At 41.6% G+C, this 22,814-nt stretch overlaps 1 long non-coding RNA gene across 7 annotated transcripts; it reads left to right on the plus strand.

Moving 5' to 3' along the window:
- Positions 1-22,600, plus strand: LOC110008270 (uncharacterized). 7 transcript variants are annotated; one of them, XR_016042666.1, is made up of 6 exons: positions 10-709; positions 15,839-15,974; positions 17,937-18,164; positions 19,929-20,445; positions 21,696-22,036; positions 22,130-22,548. It is a non-coding gene; the product is annotated as an uncharacterized LOC110008270 (long non-coding RNA). The 7 variants fall into 7 exon arrangements; XR_002282999.2 differs by lacking the exon at positions 15,839-15,974 and having other exon boundaries at positions 1-709; positions 22,130-22,512; XR_016042665.1 differs by lacking the exon at positions 19,929-20,445 and having other exon boundaries at positions 11-709; positions 22,130-22,510.
- Positions 22,601-22,814: the final 214 nt, after the last annotated feature.

The following is a 22,814-nucleotide window of genomic DNA, read 5'->3' on the forward strand; positions in this document are numbered from 1 at the left end:
ATCCGTTTGTGTGGGTTCTTTCATGGCTTCACTCTCCTCTGCTCTCTCTTCATCTCTCTCTCTCTGTCTATCTCGGTAGGGATCCCCTTCTCTCTCATTCTCTTATTTCTCTCTCATCAGCTCTGTTGTCTCTCTTCCCTGTTCTCTATGCTCTCTCTTCATCTCTCCCTCTCTCTCTATCTCGGTAGGGATCCCCTTCTCTCATTCTCTTATTTCTCTCTCATCAGCTCTGTTGTCTCTCTTCCCTGTTCTCTATGCTCTCTCTCTTCATCTCCTTTCTCTATCTCGGTAGGGATCTTTCTCTCATCTACTCGAAGCTCTCTTCATCTCATAAGCAATTCGGTCCCTCTGGAAGCGAAACCAATGTTTCTTTGTATTAAAAAAGCCCTGGTACTCTCTCTCTTTGACCATCACAGCCATATGATCTCCCTGCCATTGGTTCATTCTCCATTGTCATGGTTCAATGGCTCTTACAAGAGGGATTTCAAAGCCATGGTCAGTAGACAGGTATGGAAATGGGAGATTTGAAAGGGTTTTCGGGCTTAGCTCTTTGGAAGGGAGCATTGGGGAGAGATGAGTAGGAAATTGGAGGTGGTAATGGGCGCTTGTGTGACTATGATATTCGGTGTTGCGAATGGAGTTCTATATAAGATGTTTGTTATTCAATTGATTCAGTGTCCCTTCTTTCTTGCTCAAATTGCAACTTTTGGTAATCATTATTTTTTTGCAATGCTTAGATTCATTTATTTTTCACAGGTTTTCTAACTAGTTTTACCAGTTATTGTGTTTGGGTTAAAATGTTTGTTTCAATTTCATTTGACTTTGATAATTGCAGTTGCTGCGCACTTGCCCTTAACTTGTCATTTACATGGTAGTTCTTGAAAATCTCTCTCTCTCTCTCTCTCTCTCTCTCTCTCTCTCTCACACACACACACACACACACACACACACACACACACACATACACACACACACATTTTTTTTTTTTTTAACTGGGGGGGATTGTGGGACGTGGTGCATTTGGCTGAAATTTAGATCACATTGTGCTCCTTGAATTCTCTATCCACTCTGGGTTCTTTTTCAATCTGCCTCTAAATGCTTTTTCACACTTGATAGAAATATTATAAGAATTGTGTTAGTCTATAATCTTTACACTTAATATTTAGGGCTATAAAGCAAGCTCTAGATTACTTGAACGTTATTGCACCCAAAAAGTAAATTCTATCGTCTGAGAACATTCATGGGCTTAAACCAATTTGTTGTGTTGTGAATTTCCCCGCTTGATGTAATGCAGAGTGGATTACAACTTAAGTTGTTCCAGTGGCTATTTACTAGATCACAACTTTTGTTATAATGAGTACTTTGTTATGCATTGGAAATATGTGTCTTTGTTGTAGCCTTCTAATGCCCTTCTGATTCCTACAAGAAAATGGACGCACTACTTGGCTGAATTTGAAGTTCTTTTCAGCTGCACTTACTTTCTTACAATGCCACTCTTTACTTAAAGTTTGAAAGATAAGGCTTTGTTGACGGTTCATTTATGAGTATTGTTGATTGTTTACTGTTCGCAGTTCATTTCTTTAGGGTGGGATATTGTTGATTGTTGTATACATGGGCGAAGGCTGTCGAACCGTTTATATTTATTCTTAATTACATTGACACATAAGTTTATGGAGGGTATTTTGATTTTTGAACAATATATTCCTTTTTTCTCTTCTTGGTCCATCTATACCAATAATATCAACAAACATTTATAGCCTTAACATTCCCCACTCTTCTAATTCTTCTTCCATACGGCATTCATAAATATCATTCTTTGATCTGCTTTTAGATGAAACTAGTGTATAGATATGGTTGCAAAACCACTTACAAGTTGTTGCCTCAGGTTGACAATAGATTGTAATGCAATAGTTGTAGGTTCATTATGATTGAATACTGCGGATTGTATTCAAACTTGAATTTACAGATTGAAATGGAATGGTCTTTGGACCTTAGGTCGCTATCACTTGTTGTCACATTCACTGTATTTTAGGAGTGGTTGAGGGTTTTCGCTAAAGTGATTGAGCATTTTTTTTTAGTGACTTCTAGGCTATGTTTTTTTTAGTTATCTGCATATGTATGCGCATGATGGATGGCAAGTGCTACTCTTGAATTGTTATTTGCAATAATAGTAGTCAAAACAGATTTATGTATATATGAGAAAATGGATCTTTATTTATTATTGTAGGGCGGTTATGGTGATCTGCTCATCATTCAATTGGAATTTACAAGTTAATGTTTATTAGTTTATACAACAATAGATTCCATCAATCTATTAATTCTCTTCTCCTTCAATTTTTTTTTTTTTATATAAAAAAACCTATCATCCGTTGAATGCCATGCAATATATAAAGGCCACATTTTTTTTTTTTTAATAACTGTCAACAATTGTATAGATATGAAATGATAGATACAAGAGAAGAAGTTTAATCCAAGAGTGCCTAACACTTACGACTCCTGGTAAAAAGAATAGGTCAACAGACCGTATACAAAATGGGGTTATAAGAATTTCCCCTTACAAAGTGAACTGTAGATGTACAAAAAAGATACAATCAGGACCGTATAAGTAAAGCTAAAAAAGGATCCAGTCCGGAAGGGGTTTGAGTAGGGTGCAAGCTTTGTGCCCATTCCAAAAACAAGCCGCTATAGTGCCAAATCTTCAGCTCAAGCCATGGCTCCGTCCTTAGCTAGTAGATCGGCCCATTCGACGTCCTTGAGATAGGCGTCCATAAGATTGGCGTATCCCTGCAAAGATGTTCAATTTTGTCATAAATAGGCATGAGGTACCAAGGGGGAGAAGCGTCGCCCTCCACAAAGAGAGTATGTGATTTAACTTTGTTTTTCTTTGGGTTGTGGAATAAAATATGCTCCCAATTCCGGCAGAAAGAGTCCATAAGAATGCCCTTGAAGCAGGGGTGGTTAGCCACCCAGAAGGTTACTAAGGATGTAACCTTCGAGAATAGCGAAGGAGCAGGGAAGACTTGTCCCCGAAATACGCCCATTTATCTCTTTCCAAATGGTCCAAATTGTTGCTGCCAAAGTTGCTTTCCAAAGGATTCTACCCTCCTTCGGCCAATGCACAGTCGGATTCAAAGCGAAAAGGTCTTTTACCGTTGGAGGTAAAACCCAAAGCACCCTAAACAGTTGGAACTAGACTCCAAATCTCATGAGCCACGTTACAGTGCAGAAACAGGTGGTTATTGGATTCCTGGCACAAACACATGACACCCCTATTAGGAATAGGAATTCCTTTCCTTTGTAGGTGATCCACTGTGAGTGCCCTGTTTGAACCTGCGATCCAGTTAAAAGTTTGCACCTTTGGGGGTGCAATGGTCAGCCAAACTTGTGCAAGGATCGACGTAGGATTGAGGGGGAAAGTGGGGGGTTGGATGAGCTTTTTGTTGAAGGAAGTCACAGTAAAATCCCCTAAAGGGGTAAGGGCCACACCAACTTGTCCCTTCCCTGGACCGGGATAAAAGTGTTGTAGAGCAGAGACGATAGAGACAGGAATTGAAGAGATTCCCCCTCAGAAGGGTTCCTTCTGAAAGAGGGGTTCCAGCGTCTTCTTCCTCCTTCGACTCTGAACTCATCCTCAACGGTTGTATTTCTATTCACCGCAACTGGGAACATAAAAGGATAAGTTTCCTTTAAGGGGGCATGACCTATCCATATGTCAGTCCAAAATCTCACTCTATTACCAACTCTTGGGCAGAGTCTAATGTGTTTTCTAAATGAATCAAGGTATGCCATTAGGGACCTCCACCCCCCTGAAGCATTGGTCCAAGGTCTGGTCTCTGGGATCCATGACTGGATCGGAGTATTATACTTATTCCGAAGTACCTGAGCGCCCACAGAGATTCAGTTTGGGTGGCCGCCAAACGCCACCACCATTTCCCTAAAAGGGCAATGTTGTGTTTTCTCAAGTTTTTAATTCCCAGCCCCCCTTGATTTTTGGGTACAAGGACCTTGTCCTTGGAGACGAGATGAAATTTACTTTTATCAGCTTGTCCCGACCAAAGGAAGTTCCTCATGGGCTGATCCAGGCGTTAGCCACCGAGGCCGGTATTTGAAATAGGGACATCATATATATTGTTGCATTGGTTAGAGTAGCTTTGATAAGGGTGGTTCTACCTGCTTGAGACAAATACCTCCCTTTCCAACCAGCCAACCTTTTATCTACCTTATCTAAAACGTGGGACCAGTGGTTCTTTTTAGGTTTTCCAAGTCTTAAGGGAAGGCCCAAGTATGAAGTTGGGAGGTCCTCCACCTTGCATTCTCATTCTGGAATTAGTTCTCTGATACTGTTGGTGGTGATGGCAATACCCATCATTTTTTATTTCACCATGTTGACCTTGAATCCAGTGGCCCTCTGGAAACACTGAGGTAGATTCTTAGGTTTTCCACCTCCGAGGGGGAGGCGATAGGGAAGACCAAGGTGTCATCTGCATATTGCAGATTGCGAAAAGGAAGAAGGAAAGCGGATCCCCTTGCCGTAGGCCTCTCGAGGATTGGAAGTATCCTTTGGGAGTACCATTGATAAGGATAGAGAATCATGGGTGAGAAAAACACCCCCTCATCCACTTTCGCCAGTGATCTCGAAAGCCCATACGGGCCATAGTCTCATTCAAAACCGACCAGTCAACATGGTCATAGGCCTTCTCCCAGTCAATCTTAAAAATGAGACCGTGTTTTTTGGCTAGGTGTCTCGAGTGAAAGCATTCGTTTGCTATCAAGACCCCATCAAGGATTTTTCTATTATTGATAAAGGTTGACTGTGGGGGGGAGATGATCGAAGGCAGGACCTGCTGAAGCCGAGTGGCCAGAACCTTTGAAAGAATTTTATAGGAGGAGTTGAGCAAACTTATGGGACGGAAGTCCTTAAGTTCCTTTGCCCCTTCAACCTTAGGGACCAAGGCGATGAACGTAGCGTTGATGGATTTGTTAAGAATCCCTCGCTGAAAAAACTCAGTAAAGAAGCTTAAGAAATTAGACCGAAAAGTCTCCCAAAAGGTCTTAAAAGGGGCCACCAGAAACTTGTCAGGGCCGAGAGCTCTGTCTTCAACAAGATCATCTAGAGCTTTGAGAATTTCCTCTTCGAGGAAAGGACGCTCTCACCACATGACCTGTTCATCGGAGAGGGTCAGGAAATCTATGTCAGCCATGGGAGGTTTAGGGCCAGAAGGCGCAGTGTAAAGGTTCTGGAAATAAGTGATGATTGTAGATTCAATCTTTGCCGGCTGTTCGAGAAAATAGTTGTTAACTTTGATGGTATTGTCTCTCCTACGACAATTAGCAATCCTGTGGAAGAAGCGGGTATTGTGGTCGTCTGTTTTAAGCTAGTTGACCCTAGACCTTTGATACCAATAGATCTCCTCCTTTTTCAGAGTGGAGAGGTATTTTAGTTTAGATTGGGTTCTGAGGTCAGCTTTAGGGAGAGTCAAGGGACGAGATTCTTCTAGGCTATCCAGTTCTTGTAGAGTCTTTAGGAGTTCGGCCTAGATTAAGTTAAAATTCCCCGAACCAGACATACTTCATGACTTGAGAGTAGCCTTGAGGAGTTGAATTTTTTGAGTGACGTCTGAATTCTGCTCTACCACTGACCTGAGTAGAGAAGGAAGTCCACCAGGTAGGGATCAAAGTGGAGAGAGACTGTTCTTCCATCCAGGCCAGCTCGAACCTAAAAGGTTTAGAACCCCTGGCAATAGCTAAGGTAGACAAAAGGATGGATCAGAAATAGGTTTGGGCAGGTTGAGAGCGTGAGAGCCAGGGAAATTTTCTTCCCATTCAAGGGAAAACAGAAACCTATCCAATTTGGAAAGGACAGGTTGGAAGGAGTGACTGGACCAAGTAAACCTGTTGCCTTGGAGGGGAATGTCCAGCAAGTCATTCCTGGTGATAAAGTCAGAAAACTCTACCATCCCCTGAAAGATACGCGAGGTGGAGTTACGTTCATAGGACCATCGTGTGGTATTAAAGTCCCCACCTAGGCACCATATACGGTGGGGGAGAGACACAACATAGTCCAATTCGGACCAGAGCCGCGGTCTATCAGTTGAAGAGTAGGGGCCATAAATGGCCGTGAATTTCCATTTCTGGCCATCAGAGACTCTGGACAGTAGAATGGTGACTGAGAAGTCCCCAACATGTGACGAAACAAGGGTGTGATCAGTGGGTTCCCAAATAACCTAGATGCCCCCTGATGCACCTTTTGCGGGTAGAGCTACCCACTGGCAAAGTCGTTTGCCCCAAATCTGACGGACTTGGAGTAGGGAGGGCTCAGGACACTTTGTTTCAGTAATGGCTAAAATGAGAGGGCAGTGTTTGGAGGACAGGTCCTTAAGGGCATTCCTTTTCTTAGGGTGACCCGAGCCTCTGATATTCCAAGAGACAATCTTCATGGAAACGAGGAAGACTTGAGGAGAGAGGCTATTTTGGGAGAACGCCTCAGAGGGCATTGAAGAGGGGAGAGAGGGACCCTTCGGCAGAGGATGGGCCCTGGTCAGATAAGGAAGAAAAGAGGTTCAGGAGCTCCCTCTTTCCTTTGAAAACCACTTCCATACGACTCTGTGGATTGGCAAGCATGAAGCGATGCACCGGTCCTTCAGGGCCATTGTGCTGGAAACCCATCACACGAAAGATCTCTTTCATCCTTGCCAGGTTTATGTCTGGCCCATCGCCGTCAACTCCCTCATGAGCTGGGCCCGTCAAGGGGGGAGAGATGGGCATTGTAACATCAGCTGCTGGAGTTGAGAGCCCGTCCTCGCCACGTCCCTGAGTGAGGGGGGGGAGATGGGTTCCTCTTAATCACGCTGGCCTTCCTCCTGCAGTAAAGTTAAAGGGGGAGGGGAGATAGAGGGGTAAAGGTTCGAGGGGAGGGGGGGGGGAAGCATGCTAAGAGGAGGGGAGGAGGGGACGTTGAAAGAAGGGGAAGAAGGAGGGCAGGCAGAAGCAGGGAGCAAGGGGGTCAAGGGGGTCAAGGGAGGGGTGAGTGAGATCCAGGTCCCAGTAAGTGGGGAAGGGGTCCATCAAAAACAAGGTTGGAGGGGGAGGGGGGGGCAGGGAAGAGCGCCTGACCGTTGCAAGGGAAGGAGGGGGGTAGAGAACGGGGGGGAGAGATGCACAAGAGCAAGAGGGACAAGCGCGGGCAGGCGAAAATGGCAACCAGGGGGGGAAGGAGCAGAGTATAGGGGAGGAAGAAGGGGTAAAGTCGGCCAGCCGACATCCGGAAGAAGTCATGCGGCGCTCTAGAGAGGAGAGGGGGCAATGGTGAGAGGCTCGAGGCCATCGGTGGAGGCTCTCAGCGGCGGAATGGAGGCGGGAGGATGGACAATCAAGAGGACAGTGGGGGTAGTAACTTCAAGGCCCAGGGGAGAGGGAGCGACACAAGGCTGATCAGCCGATAGGGGGGAGAGTAAGGCGTCGAAAAGTCAATTGGCAGAGGGAACGGGACTCCTGCTGAGACAGGGGGCGACATGGCAGATTCCTTGGAAGACGCGTCAAGAGGAACATAAAAGACTCCACGGGGGAAGCACGTACACATGGGGGATAGGGGCACGAGTGAACGGCAGGGGTAGCCGAAAAGGCAGTAGGGAGAAAAGGGCCGGGATCAAAGGGGGAGACCTGGGTTCGTAGCATGCCGATGAGAGAGGGGCGGCTTTGCCAGGCCATCCTAGTCGAACAAAGTAGGGCCCAGGGCCCGAAATGGGGGGAGGTCAAGGGCGATGGTAGAGGCCATGTCACTAGAAGGAGGAAGGATGAGGGTGGGCTAGGTGAGAGGAGGACAAAGGGATCAGGAAAGGGTGACAAGTGGCACGGGGCTGCAGAGGCAGACGACGCTAATGGAGGGGTGTTAGGACAAGTCGGTAGGTTGGAGGGAGGAACCTGCGACGTGTGGGTTGGAGGGACAGCGGAAAGTGACAGCAAGAGGGGCAGGTGGAGGGGGAGGGGATTTCGAAAAAGACGAGCCGGGGTCCGAGGTAAAGCCCAAGTTGGTTGGTAAGACACATTGGGTCTTCTTGTTGAGTCGACAACAGAAAGAGGAGGAAACAGGGGAAAACGGGGCTGGGGGGCTTGCGTCGGTGTCTTCAAGTCGAGGGGGGGAGGCAGCCTCGGAAGGTGGGGAGCTGAGGGAGAAGGTGGCTACCTTTATACGTGATCAAGATAGGGGGCCTACGACGCCTGTTACGCAGGGGAGCTTTCTTCGCAACCAAGGTTCAGGGGGCTGGCTGGGCAGTCTAGGCCTCATTGAAGAGAAAATGAGGGGAAGGGGGGGAAGCCTGTGACCAAGAGATCGAAATGGGGTAGTAGAGGTCGCCTACCTCTAACCACAAAACTTTGGGAAGGGTTCTGGGATCCAGCTGTTCGACGAGAACTCGAATTGAGCCCAGTGGGAGGGTTTCGATAGAAATCCAATGAATAGAGATGAGAGACCTGCACCCAACGACGAGGCTCCAAAAGGTTTCAGGGGATCTGACATGAAGCGGGATGTGGTTAAAGATAAGCCACACTCTTTGTTTTTTGTAAGACCCCTTCCGAGGGTGACCAGGCCCGCAGAAATCACTGTGCCCCGAAGTAGGTGAAAGGTTCTGTTCCCTGAAGCGTGAGGATAACACCATTAGAGAAGAGGATTTTGCCACTGGACAGGCGTCTGCAACTGAGATTTGGCACCCCCCAGTGTTTCTGCGCAGCCTTTTCAATGCCTCTAATATTCTGGCTAGCACGGAAGCACCCAATGAGAGACGCAAGGAGCTTGGGCTTAGTCTTCTCAACCCCAACCTGAGGGACAAAGATGCAAAAGGGGATGAAGGGAGATCTAACAGCAAGAGCAGGGATCTTGAGCGGTTGCAGGGGGGGATTCAAGGGGACGGTGGTGTTGGGCTTATGAGATGCAACAACTTGAGAGAATGAAGCCCTGCGGATGGCGGGGGTCAATGAAGAGGGAGAAGATGAAGAGGGAGAAGAAGAGAGTGGCGGGGGAGGGGGTTTGGGGTAAAGGTTGTACATGCCATTTCAGCTACGAGGGGGAGCGGGGCGAGAGAGAGGATGCTGAGGGGGGGGAGGGAGGAAGTGTCGCAGAGAGGAAGCAGGACGACGCCTTATAGTGGAAGCATTGACGTTAGTTCTAATTTCAAAAATGGTATTGGGTGTTGTTAGGTCTATAAGCATAAATTAACATTTGTTGTTATTAAAGGCGTCTTTTTGAAGAGATGGAGATAGAGGGAGCACAATTAGCTCCTTAAACGCTTTATATGAACCGTTCATTTTGTTATACCTGTTGAAGATTAGGAGTGTCTTAAATATCTCATTCATACATGACATATCAGCCTCATATCACTAAACAATAAATGAATGGTTCAAACTGGCTTATTCACAACTCTCCAGAAGCCAAACATTATGGGGTCAAACAAACACAGATACCTGGAACTTCTTTAACATTCTAGCAAGTCATCAACACAGGTACCCATAACTTCTTTAACATTCTAGTAGGTTATCAAACACAGTTATTAACAATTCTAGAAAGATAACATTCCAGTTCCCAGGAAAGAAGAACTTCCACTTTGCAGGGAACGTTTACCTTCCAACAATCAAACAGGCCCTTTTGGTTTTTCATCCTTCCATTTGTAGTCTCGCCTTTTATTCCTCCTTTTCGAATGTGGAGAGGCAGGGCATGAAGCGAGAATGGGGCATTCTCATGGATGCCCTAGTTGAGCTCTACGACCTTGTTGCCTAAAACTTGGGGTGGCAATGGACCTGTACCCGACCCTGGACCTGGCGGGTATACTCGAAATGGGTCCGGGTATGGTTCCAAGGTTTGGACCTGTGGGTAGGGTCTGGGTCCAATAAAGGATACCTAGATAGTCCCCGGTCTGGGTCGAGTATAGCAAGGGTCCTGCTCTACTCGACCTGATGGGTACCCGAATCTGAATTTTTAGTTTATGAGTTTTGTTGAGGCATATAATGTGAGGGACTACATATATATTGTACACCTCTGAAGATCTACCTGAATATGCGTTTTAAATTTCTTTTTATATCTAAACCCTAAAAGCTAAAGCCTGAAATCCGCATTTCTCCATTCTGCCTTCTAGTCCTTTGCTGCTCATTGCCCTGCAACTGCCTCTCTGGTTTGCCCCAAATCGCCATTACCCTCTCTCGAAGTTCTTCTAATCTTCTAAGGAGAGAGCTGGACTCCTCTATTTGCTCATAGAGAAGTGCATCTAGGGAATCCCCGTGCCTCTCAAACCCCCTGCGATGCCATTATCCTATTTAAACACAATAACATGGATCCTTCCTGAGCTCTCTCTTTTGCTGCGACCCTGCGACCAGTCAGCTTATTGGGCTCTGCTTGGATGGTGATGGTATGAAGTCTAGCTTCCAGAAGCTTCCTCGAGTTCATTGGAAGCTCCATGGCGCAATTGCTTTCCCTTAAGATCTTTGATCTCTCTCTTCAACTCCCTCTCTCTCAGTAAACTCAGTCTTCATCTCTCCCTCCCCTTCGTCTCTCTATTCAACTCCCTCTCTCTCTAAACTCTAACACACTCTCTCTAAATTGAGTGTCTCTACCTCTATTTCCTCCCACTCTCACTATGTTTTTCTAGAGAGATAGGGAGGGAATGAAGAGAGAGACATCATAAGAAGAGGGCCATAGAGCTGGGCCAAACAAGAGAGATCATAGAGAGAAAACCACTGGGAGAGAAGGAACCTAGAGAGAGAGAGAGGAGGATATCTAGAAAGGGAAGAAATCTAGAGAGAGAAAATCTAGTGCCGGGTACGGATCCGGGTCCCGGGTCCAAAATTACCCGTTGGGTTTGGGTCCAGTAGGATTCGACCCATACCCGACCTGTTGGCACCCCTACCCAAAATCCCCAACTCCATGCCGAGAAATTGCATTGGATTTGCAGTAGATGCCCCAACATCAACACCAACGACAATTCACCCACTCTCACCTCAACACAATACTTGCCACTGCTTGCTTCCTCTCAAAATGCCCTAAGTTGGACGAAAAACGTCTGAAAGCCACCACTCACGATTTCCTTTGCTCCCTTCCCGCCTCTTTTGACCCCTCATCGTGGCCCAAATCCTTTGTCTCGGGAATCAATTTCCTCTTTCTTCTTTGATCTCCTCTTATATGTGTCCCAAGTTGCTGATCTTAAGCCCAAATTCACGGCCAAGCACAAAAATTTCATAGGCGAGATCACTATTGGGGCAATTACATACAACGAGATCCCAATTTCTAGGGCTCTTTCAGCTGTATTGCCACAACATTACCCGCCAATCTCGGCCCCAGATACCGAGAAACTCATGTCTTACCTCCTAGATTGATTTCTGATATCATCTTCTGGGACCTTATCGTCATCTCATAACTCACCCTTTGAAAGCTGAAAACAGCATTTTCATGAAGCCTTGAGCCCTATGAGCGATTTGATTGATTCGACGAGTAGCACGCCTTCAAAGTCGAAGGACAAAGAGGAGTTTGTTGATGATGGTTCTAGAATTGGGTCAAGGGGGATTAGGGCAAATGGTGGAGGGAGTGTTACGGGAGGATCAGTTTGGATCAGTTGGCAGCCCTTTAGGGTTTGGAGATGACATCACATCATAGAGGCAGCAGATTAGGGCATTTAAGGAGGAGTCGGTGGAACGTTTGGAGAGGCAGGAGATTGCATTTAGGCTTTTGGCGCATGTTTTGGATAATGTGGTTGTGAAAGGTGGGCAATTGGAGCAGGTCAGGATGGTGGTTGGATAAACAGCTAAAGTCTTTGCCCACTTTTCTTAAGGTACTCTGTTTTCTTTGTCATGGTGTCATGTATTTATCTTAGTGCTGTTTTGTTGAATATTACATGCTTGATTTCATTGAATAGTGGCCTGTTACATTGCCCATCAGGGTTTTTCTTTGTTTTATGGGTAATGATTCATAGAGTCATTGAATTTGTAAAGGCATTAATTAGTTGAACTCTGGCATACTGCATTGTGCATTGGTGTCCTTCTTCTTCATTTGATGGGTAGTGGTTCATAGAAATAATCAAATTCTTCAAATCACCCATAGGTGGTCTTCTTCTTATTCAGTTTTCTGGGTATTGATTCAGATAAATTGTTAATTTCATGAAATCTCTGATTTTAGGCATGCAACATTGTCCGATGGGATTGTTCTCTTTATTCCTTAGATGGTCAGTGGTTCATACAAATTAGTTTCATAGAATATTGATTTATTAAATTCTAGCCTGCTGCGTTGTGCATTGATTTTCGTCCCTTCATTTGACGGGTAGTGATTCACAGGAATCATTAAATTTGTAAAATCATTAATTAGTTAATTTTTTTTTAGTTGCTGCTACCAGGGGTTTTTCTTCTTCTTCTTTTGATGAGGTTCTTTATGTTTTGAATACGAACTCTATTGTGCAAGTGCATCTGGTTCTCTTTTTTTGTGCTGAAATTTGTTTAATTCTAACCTGCTACCTTGTTCATTACGGTTCTTCTTCTTATTCATTTGATTAGTCGTAACTCAGAAAAAAAATAAATTCATTAACAATAAAAAATTTAATTTTTCTTGTCCATTGGTGCTTTTCTTGTTCTTCATTTGGTGGATAGTGATTCATGGTAATTATTCTTTATTCCCTTCTGCTTTCAGTTGTGCTTTCCTCTTCCTCAGATAGGGTTTTAATTATAGATATCATTAAGTTGATGTGTGTCAATTGCTTTTTTTAAGGTACACATAAATATATATTTGTTACTAGCTATATTTTTTTTGTTAACAAATATGAAGCTTTATATGGTGTTTTCATTGGTTAATATCTCAGTGGCACAAAAGTTCGTTAAGTGCGATCTTTTCTTTGTTCACATTTTATCATATATTTTTTTTATTTTTTAAACAAATGATAATTCTATTACAAGAAGAATTTACATTATTGTTCATCCAATGCCTAAGTTCACCACTCCAAACATCTGGGTTAAACCTAGGCCCTTAGGTGATCATTTTTAATTGGAATTTTTCTAGTTCTTGCTGGTCCATAACCATGGTCCATCCCCTTAGGAATTTGCTTCAGTTTGTTTCATTTTGATTTGAACTACTTCTATGGGTTTCCAATCATCATTTGAAATTTTGAATTGTCTATTATAGCCTCTAGTTGGTCAATGAGATAGACAAAACTCGAAGTGAGTGAAGAAGTCATGGACCTTGATGGTCTCAAGCTTTCTTTTCTACTTCAAGCATTAGAATTTTTGTTTAAGTTCTCCTTCAAAATCATGATGATTCACCACCATCTTGAGGCATTTGTTGCCATCTTGCCTCTTCCAAGCCTAAAATGTTGTAGAAGTCATCTATTTAGGAAGTTCCTATGATGATAAGGTTTCTTTTCTCCTTAAATGGTGGAAGACATGATTTTGGGGCAAATGAGAAGATGGTTCTTGGACCCAGAGTTCAACGAGGTGGAACATAGAACTCTTTGGGTTGATGTTTTTATTTCTTTTCAGGCACAAAGATAAAGGGTTCCAAGTTGAAGGGAGGCACAAGTTTTGAATATTGTATATAATGGACTTGGGTCTAGACTTTGTGCCAACATCTTCTGCAGGCCCTTCAAAATTGGGTGGAATCTTTTCATAAGTCTTAACTTGTGGGGAATGGCTTGGTTGAAAGGCTTTTCCTGCTTCATGAGTTTTGAGGTGGGAAAGCTTTTATAGCTTCTTAAAGTCTGTCAAGGAAATGGTTTTGCTTGATAAGGCATTCAGGAAAAGATATGCGAGAATGCACCTGAATGACTGTCAGCAACCTAAATACAATTGCAGATAAGGGATAGTGTCAACTGTTGTGTTTAGGCTTGAGCGACCTTCTGCCATGGGAAAGTATGTTTGATATTCCTCTGGTTTTTTTTTTTTGCTAATTCTGATCCACATAAAGTCTTTTGGACAATTCCTCGAAAGCTTCCAAATAGATCATGTGTAATGTAGTTTTAGGTTTGATCTACTTACTTTTCATTTAGTATACTTATATAATTAATTTTGTTAATAAATCAGCAAAGATGATATGCTGGCCTGGTATGTTGTTATTTACAGCCTTACAGAACTGAAGTAGTTTAAATTTGGAGTCACCTCACTTTAACATTCTCTTTGTTATATGTATTATTTGATTGTTTAGGGGTAAGTAATAAATAAAAATCATGGTGAGTTGCTGAAATCATTAGTGGATATTTTTCGGCCTTGTAGTTATATTTTAGAGAGAAGCTGGTGTTTGTAACTAATGAAGGCAGCTTGATGTTTATTACTTCCATTCATAAGCAATAAATGTGTCTGTCCTTTCTTTTCCTTTTCTCTCCACTGAGCTCTTGATGCCTCTGATTTCGAATTTTGTCCCATGTTTCTATTTTCTTTTCAAATTGTAACTGATTAAATGGCAAATTGTCCTTTATCATTTTGTGATCTAAGGGTGTTTGATTGTTTCAATTTGAAATGCAATTTGCTATTATGTGGTGTGATGTTGGTGGTGGAGCAGGTGGAGTCGTGGCAGTGGTGTGGAAGTGGTGGTGGTGCTGGTAGTGGGAGTTATATGATGGTGTTGTCAGCAGGCTGGTGGAGCGATGGCTCTGGTGTTTGGTGCATCTGTCATACACTTATAGTGGAGTGGTGGTGGTGGTGGTGGTGGTAGTGGTGGTGAAGTGGTGGTGGTGATGATGGTGGCGGTGCTGTGTTTGCAGTGGAAAAGGCAGTATGGTCGCGGAGCAGTGGTCATTTGGTGGTGGTGGAAAAGGTAGTGTGGTGGAGGTGGTGGTAGTGGAGTGGGTCGTGTAGTGGTGGTGGCCAGGCTGGAGTGGGTGGCAGAGTTGTGGTGCAGTGGTAGTGGTGGTGGCCAGGCTGGAGTCGGTGGCAGAGTTGTGGTGCAGTGGTAGTGGTGGTGGCTAGGCTGGAGTGGGTGGCAGAGTTGTGGTGCAGTGGTAGTGGTGGTGCCAGTGGTGATGGGGTTACGGTAGGGGGAGAGAGGGGGGGGGGGATTTGAATTTTTGGCAAAATGAGTTGGAGTGGTTTTGCAATAAATTTAATTTGGGAGCCCAATTTCAACAGGGAATGAAATTAAAATTGAAAATTAAAGATACCTTTAGTTCAATTGTTTATGGGTTGCTGAGATTGTTTGTGGATGTTTATCGGGCTTGTAGTTGGCATTCATATCATTTAGAGAGAGGCTGTTGTTTGTACTTGATGAAGGGGGCTGATGTATTGCACGATTTATAGGCATTAAATTTGATTGAGTCCTTTGTTTTCCTTTTCTTGTCAACCCTCATGCCAGTATATGATCTGGACATGTCTGTGATACAGGTTATGTTGTTTTCCTATGTGTTTCACATAGATAGCCCCTGCATTTTTAAATATAGGTGCATTTTGATTTCTAGTGTATCTCACTCTGATACATGTTACATTTTCAAACATGAGTGCATTAATGCACCCTAACGTGGATGTACATGCTACTTTGCTGTTTGGTTCTCTTCTAAAGTCCAATGTAACATGTGTTATTTTATTGCTCCTTCCTCCACTTATTTTGTCACCAAACATTATATCATATGTATGCAATTACATTATTTTACACATGTTTTCACGGTGTCAGAAAGATATAACATCCATTTTCAATTACACTCTTGTTTTCTGTTTCCCTTTCAGCATATGGTATTTTGTTTTGTTTTCCTGCTACTCCATTCTGTTTTGAATTCCTCATGCTATTTTCTGCATGTTCATAGCTCTAGTTTCTTGCTAATTCATAAGAAGCAAAATTCCACTTGTTGTCTACAAATTCATTGCAACATGATTTAATGTTTCGTCTTTCCAGGAAGGAAAAGAGAAATAGGCTATTCCTGTTGTACAATTGAATGTAATACGCTTGCTGGCTGATTTAAGTGTTTCTGTGAACAAATCGGAGGTCATAGACATGGTGTTGCTTCTGTTCATAGAAAGCTTAGTAAATGGTGATGCTTCAGCACCTAGTTTATTGCGTCTCAGAATATGACTATGTTATGTTCCCTTGAATTTCTGGTTCTTATCTTTTACCCTTTGAAGGCTATGGGATCTCCTTTGACTTAATAATTCATATTTAAATGCAGACAGATATGTGAAATATGTTTGTGGAAATATTGCAGTTTCTTGATGCAGTGTCCCGCATGTCAAGTTTAGGTCATGGGAAATCCTATCATGAGATAGGGCTTGTTTGGATCCTAGGGTAGACAAAACATGGTTTTGTATAACCAGGGTATTCCGCCAAAAAACGTGTTTGACACCTTTTTTAGTCACGTAACCGTGTTCTGTGTAAGCACAAAAAGGCAAAACGGGGGTTCCCAAAGTCAAGAAAAAAACTGAGTTAGGCAAAACATGGTTTTGTATAATCATGGGTGCGAATCAATTGAGGCTCGCCACCCGTTTCTGCATCTCTCTCACGAAACCCTATGCACAGTTGAACAAGGGTTTCATATCAACTCAAGTAACGAGTCAATCAGCTGCAGAAAACCAGAGAGAGAGAACGGTTGACCTAGGGTTTCATATCAACTCAAGTAACAAGTCAATTAGCTGCAGAAAACCAGAGAGAGAGAGCGAGAGAGAGATGAAACCCACTAGAGATCAGTGTTTTGCAACGACATAAAATAGAGCAGAACGGTGGATTTTTCCTTTCCATTTCGGTTAGGTTTCAAGGGCCCCATTTTTTCTTTTCTTGATTTTCCTTTCATCTTTTAGTGCGCTTTTGCTCGATTAATGCTTTTGTTTATTGTGTTTTCTTTTGCTATAGCATTTACTCGAAACCAGGTTTTGTTGCAGAGTATATTTATTAGTTCATGTATTGGATGTGGTTGGGGCTTGGGATCTTTTTGAGAGGTTTTAGGAACATTCACAGTTTTGGCTGTGGGGCTATTGTTTTGGTTAGGGTTTGATGTAAAGTAATTGGGAGAAGTGGTTATAGTGGAGTTTTTTAAGGTTTATTCTCAAACACAAATTATTAGAGCTAGTCCTCATCTTCACCAATAAGTTTGGGGGGTTTTATTTTCTGATTATTTATGGATGTTTCTTTCTTCTTCTTTTTTTCTACTTCTCATTTTTGTGCCCTAAAAATATACTTCTCATATTTTTGTCTATTGTCATGTTCCAATGTATCGGTTTTTGGTTTAACTTTGAAAGTTTGATGATTGCTTGTTGCCTTATCAATTGAAAAACTATTTTTTGGCTACCGCTTTCCTCCCCTGTCTCTCAATTTTGAAAATTTACAAAAGCTGGGATTGAAAATTAAACAATTTTTTTTTTGATGCTGTTAACTGCTGAAAATTGAACATTATGAAGGCAACTGTGCATTTCTCAACGACCAAATGGACAAGTAAGATCAGTTGATTTTTCACTTGCAAAGTTTGCCATGCATTTCTTGCTTGAGCACAACCACATGTTGATTTGTTTTGCTTAGATTAACTGTCTTGCTGGATTGCATGATTATATTCAAGGTCCTCGAAAGCACAAGTAGACTAGTTGTTATGCTTTTTAAAATTAGTGAGGTTAAATGATGGTATCACGATACCCAAACTGAAGTTTCAAATTTCATGAAAATCCATTCTTAGTGGATGCTTTTTAATTTCGATAATGAAAAGGGCCAAATGTGGATATCTAGCCTGATAAGACTGAATCTCCTTGCATTTTAGTGTCTTTACTTTGGTCTTTTATTATATTAAAATATGGAACTTGTATTTTAACACACAAAATTGAATTCTTACTGCCATTATCTGTTTTATGTCTAATTTTTTCCATGCCACAGCAGAAACAAAATATTAAAGTTCACTGGAAATTTAATCCATGATTTTCTGCATAAGTTTCCCACTCCAATATGTAGTTCGAAGATTAAATTATCGATTTATAGCTACTGTTTCCTTTTCATACTAATGTATCGATCAATGCAGGCAGTCTTGGGAAGTTGCATGCTTTGGTTACATCCCAGGTCAACAAGCATGCGTATAATAGCAAACAGTCTGATCAGAACACACTTGAACAGATACAATGCCAGAAAAGATGGCAGCTAGCATATTGTGCAAGTTGAAAAGCTTGCATACATCTCCAAAACCCATAATTTCAGATGTGCTTCGTATAGTTGCAACACTTGGCAAAGTACATGATGATAACTTGAGCAGGTTAGTTAACTACGCCCTTCCTCCCCCATCTCTCAGTTTTTCTTTACTTAAAATTTATTTCCTTAATACTAGCTCTCTGGTTGTTTTTCAATCCTTACTCCTGTGTTATTTTTCAATCCTTACTCCTGTGTTTTTTTAGTGAAGCGTATGTGTAGTGTGATATCAGATTCTAATTTTTTTGTGGTTGTTTGTTTGATTTAGATATTAAGTACTGCTATTTGTTAGATAGATTGGGTTTTCTTTGTAGCTTTTTTTCATTTCATTTTATGTAGTAGCACTCTGGTTCTATCTGGGCTCCTAAAATTTCTATTGCTATTCTCATTTTATGTTGTCCTCGCATTGTAATACTCGTCTTTAGTATAAGTCAATATCATAAAAGCAATACATTTTTTTATTTGGAACATGGTCGTGATAGTATCTAGGAGTATTTTGTGCGTTAAACTTCAGCGAAATGATTTGTTCTTTTTTGAATGTTAATGCTTCTGTAAAATGAATTTGATTTGTTGAACTAGTGATTCATGGGTTCAAAAGACTGGCTGTGGCTTCTTCAGGTGATTGATGGGTGTTGCAATATTGCTTATCGATTTGGGTATTTGCTTGAATCAGGGAGGGAGGGAGGGGGGGAGGGAGGTGCCATCATCAATTATGCATGTGATGTACCAAATATTGATTTAAATGAGGGAGGGAGGGAGGTGCCATCATCAATTATGCATGTGATGTACTAGGTGCCATCATCAATTATGCATGTGATGTACCAGGTGCCATCATCAATTATGCATGTGATGTACCAAATATTGATTTAAATGCATGCATTTTAGGCTTTGGATGCTATAATGTCAAAAAATTTTAGATTATTTGATGTGGATTAAATGTGCCATCATCAATTATGCATGTGATGTACCAAATACTGATTTAAATGCATGCATTTTAGGCTTTGGATGCTCTAATGTCAAAATTTTCTTTAGATTATTTGATGTGGATGAAATGATATTCTGTACAGGTGCTAATGTCTAAAAAGAAAAATCTAGCTAATTTATCACTTTTTTTTTTCTTCTTATTTTTTTTGGTAGAACTAATTGTCTTATCCACTTCTTCTTCTTTTTCTTATGCTTTTTGGTGGAACTAATTGTCTTATCATCCTGATCCCCTTTTAAATTTATCACTTCTTCTTTTTTTTCTTATGTTTTTTGGTGGAACTAATTGTCTTATCATCCTTTTCCCCTTTTAAATGGATCCAGAAACCACAGTGGACCTCTATTCTTTTAACTAGGATCTCTTGCCTTTCTTAATTTTTAGCTTGGCTCTTCTCTCTGTGTTATTCAATTGATTTCTCAGAAGACTAGAATTGCAATATTGCTTCCAGCTTTTGTAGTCCTGCCATGGATTCTCAATTGCTTTATGAGGTTCCATGCCACCTGCTAAGTTTGATTCTATCTGTTCCTTTAATCCATGTGGGGCTTTGTAAAAACTTAGTCTAAGCTGTACTCTCATCCTAAGTTGATAATAAAATAAGAAACAAGAAAATGCTGTACTCTCTCTCTCTCTCTCTCTCTCTCAAATATGTAGTATTTGTGTACTTTGTAGGAATTATCATGGATAAGCATTATCATTGGTACTTTAATTGTTAGGAGCTAAAGAATTTGTTAGATTTATCAATTATTCTGTGTTGATCAAAGGGTAACTAGATCTTGAACTTGTAAATAGTCGTAGTCTTTACATGTGATTTACTTTTGTAACTGATCGAATTAACAAGTTATATCTTAGTCTCTAGGCACCACTTGAAATCATGTCTGGACACTGATGCGGTTAAACTTGGGAAGAGAAAAAAGTATGTTGCAGCTTTGGTTGCATATGCAGCAGCCTTTGCAACTGCGAAAGCTACAATATCCAATATTGTCGAGAGACCACCTCATCCTCGATGGTTATTTAGAAATCCTATGTAAACTATAATCAACGATGATGTCGAATGCCACAACCAAATTAGAATGAGTCCGAGGACCTTCTTTGTACTAAGAGATATTCTCAAAGAGAGAGGCAATATACGAGATACCATAATGTAACATTGGAAGAGCAGCTGGTCATGTTCCTACATACTCTTAGCCACAATTTGAAGAATCGGAAAATTGGTCATGATTTTGGCTATTCCAGCGAGACAGCGAGTCGACATTTTAATAGAGTGTTGAATGCAATCTTAGCCCTCTATCGTGATTTTATGAAACCACCTGCTTTGGCGACGCCTCCTCAGATTAACAATGTGGACAGGTTTAGAGATTACTTGAAGGTAATGAATGTCATCTACAATTGTGTTGAATTACCCCATTTTAACAGACAAGCTGCCTTCTGACATTAATTTTGCAATCATAGGATTGTGTCGGGGCCATTGATGGCACACACATCCCTGTCACTGTGAGCTCCAGTGTGCATGCTAACTATCGCATTATAAAGGGGTTCCTTTCGCAAAATGTTATGCCGTTTGCTCTTTCTTTTTTACATTCTGATGAATCACAACAAGCCCTTTGTCTAAGACAATAAATTGAACATTTTCTAAGACAATAAATTAAACATAATTAAACATTCACATTCTCATGAATCATAAACCGTTTGCTCTTTCAACTGAAGATTTCAGTATGTACTTGCGGGATGGGAGGGTTCTGCAGCAGACTATCGTGTCTTATCTTCTTGCATTGATAAGGATGGACCCTCTTCCATGCCATTATAGACGTAGGATAAAACTAAGTGTAATATATGTGTGTGTGTGTGTGTGTGTGTATTGGAATACAATGATATATTTAGTACTTTCTCTATGTAGGTAAATACTACCTTGTGGATGCTGGCTACCCAAACATCCTTGGTTTCCTTTCTCCTTATTGTCAAATCACTACCATTTAAATGAATTTAATGATGGAAGTCCCATTAACACGGCACAAGAATGTTCTACCTCCGACATTCATCGTTACGTAATGCTATAGAACGTGCCTTTGGAGTTCTGAAAGCACGATCCCCTATATTGAAAACAACAACCACTTTCCCAATTTAAACACAAGTGAAGATAGTTCTCGCATGCTGCATCCTCCATAATTTCATTATGGACGAAGAGGGTATTGAGGAAGATGACAATGATGATGGTAGTGAGAATGATGATGGCAGTGACGATGATGAATCCATTGAAACACCAATCTTGCACACTTATGGGAGGGGCTAGAGAGAGAGAGATGAGTGGGAGAAATTTCGAGATGATATTGCAAATAAAATATAGGAAGATTACTATGCTGATATTAATGCATAAGAAATTGGTCTAGGTGTATGTAATGCATAAGAAATTATGTTAGGATCATGATGACATCATATTGAATGTTTATGGAATGAAGTTCAATGATTGCCACAGGGTTTCTATTATTTTTTTATTTTTTATTTTTTATAGCATCATCATGTAATGATTACATATTGACTTGTTATGGTAGTTGTTATGGTTTCATATTGGGTTATTATGGAAGTTGTTATGGTTTCCTATTTTTCTTCATGCTGTATTAGGAATGGATATTGAAGAGGTGAGCAGCCAGTCAATAACTGGGTCGAAGAAATTAGCGTGGACTCAGCAGATGGAACTTTATTTTGGACTTGCTCATTGACCAAACAAGCCTAGGAAAAAAAGCAGAAAATGGTTTAGAAAACAGGCGTGGAAAGCAAATCAAGTTAAATTCAATAAAGAGTTTGGGATGAATGTACAGAAAGAACTATTTAAGTACAAGTATCGGAACTTGAAAGACAAATACAAAGCCATAAAGGAACTGAAAAGCCAAAGTGCAGTTGGATGGAACAAATCACAACAAATGTCTTATGCTGATGATCTATTTTGGAATGATTAATTGAAGGTATACATCTTCCCCTTTGATGTATCTTTTATTAATTTGTTTTCCATGAGTAGTGAAATGTGTATTAATTAATGTTTCCTACATGTCCCACAGAGTCGCCCAGCTGCGAAACCTTTCCAAGACAAACCTGTGACACGTTGGAGGGAGTTATGTATTATCATTGGTGATGACATCGCTGATGGTGGTGGGGCTAGGACCTGTGCTGAAGCCAATGCTACTCGTAATGTTGGATTTGATGGGGAAAATGTCGTAGGAATGGATGAGGAGGTTAACGAACAAGATGATGAGGTAGAGGAGCCCTTAATGCCTAGGACGTCAGTTGGAAAGGGTGCTGCAACCTTTGAGGCACGATCAACAACAAAGAAGGGCAAAAAGAGGAAGAAAACTAATGTGGCGCATTATTGGATAGAATGGGTTAAAGATTGGGAGAGGCTATGGACCAATTGCGTGAGGAAGAAAGGCCATATATCAAGAGTGTTTATGATGCATTGGGCAAGATCTCAGTACTTGATGTAGATTTGAAATTAGCAGTATGTCAAGCAATCGCTTACCATGCAGCTATGAGTAACATATTCTTGACTATGAACGAGGAAGAAATGATTGTTTGGATCCCGCAAGAAATATGGCATATGAGATATTGAGGACTTGTCAGATGCTTTTTGATATTTGTGGACTTGACTTCCTTTTTTCAAATAAAAAAGCATATGACAAGTCATCAATATCTTAGTTGCCATAATTCTTGCAGATCCAAACAATCATTTCTTCCTCACTCATAGTC

Source organism: Amborella trichopoda, chromosome 10, assembly GCF_054954075.1.
Source record: "Amborella trichopoda isolate Santa Cruz 75 chromosome 10, AtrichopodaSantaCruz75HAP2 v2.0, whole genome shotgun sequence".
Classification (NCBI taxonomy): Eukaryota; Viridiplantae; Streptophyta; class Magnoliopsida; order Amborellales; family Amborellaceae; genus Amborella; species Amborella trichopoda.